Genomic DNA, 906 nt, shown 5'->3' with positions numbered 1-906 from the left:
TCTTAGGTAAGTATTATCTAACTCGTTTTCTTCATTTTCTATCATCATTCATTGAAATCCTAGGCTAAAACATGTAATCAAGGGTTGAAATTGGGGGAAATGGGTAAAATTAGAGCTTTTCAATTTTCTTTGATTTAGACCTCGTTTTGGGGTCGAATTTGAAAACAAATTGTATATTCGGGCTCGTGGGTGAATGAGGGATTTGAAATTGGTTCGAACCTCGTGTTTTGACCAAGCGGGCCCGGGGTCGATTTTGGAATTTTTGGAGGAAAGGTTGGGAAAGTATATTTAGGCATTGGGTTTGATTTGTTTAGCTATTATTGATATTATAAAGTCGTTATTTCATAGATTTGATTGAGTTGGAGCCGAATTCGAGGGGAAAAGCGGTCGTTGTGGATTGATTTAGCCGTGGAAGTTGAGGTAAGTGTTTGGTCTAACTTTGGCTTGAGGGAATAGGAGTAGAGTCTTATTTGCTAATTGCTATTTGTCGAGTACGGTGTATAGGCATGGTGACGAGTATCTATACACTGGTGTCTAGCATGACCGTGTGTCCTTATATTGAGATTATCCTGAATTTGTTGTGATTCTCCCATGCTTATTTGATGATTTCTATATACTGTAAAGAGCATGAGACAGAGATTATGATTACTATACTCCGTGGAGCATTGGCTCGAGTTGTGTTACGGATTGAGAAGGTATATGAGATGAAATGACTCTTTGGAACGATGGCTCGAATGATAAAGTGAATTAAAAGTGAGAAATGTAAGAAAAAGGGAGAGTTGATGGCTATTCCCTTGCCGGAAATTTAGTTGTGTTGTTATATTCCCTTGCCGGGATTTCTTCTTACTAGTTGTTACTCCCTTATCCCTTGTTTGTGGCTGTTGACTGGGTGAGATTTTGTTAATT

Source organism: Nicotiana attenuata, unplaced genomic scaffold (genome assembly GCF_001879085.1).
Source record: "Nicotiana attenuata strain UT unplaced genomic scaffold, NIATTr2, whole genome shotgun sequence".
NCBI lineage: Eukaryota > Viridiplantae > Streptophyta > Magnoliopsida > Solanales > Solanaceae > Nicotiana > Nicotiana attenuata.
This window is presented reverse-complemented; position numbering follows the sequence as displayed.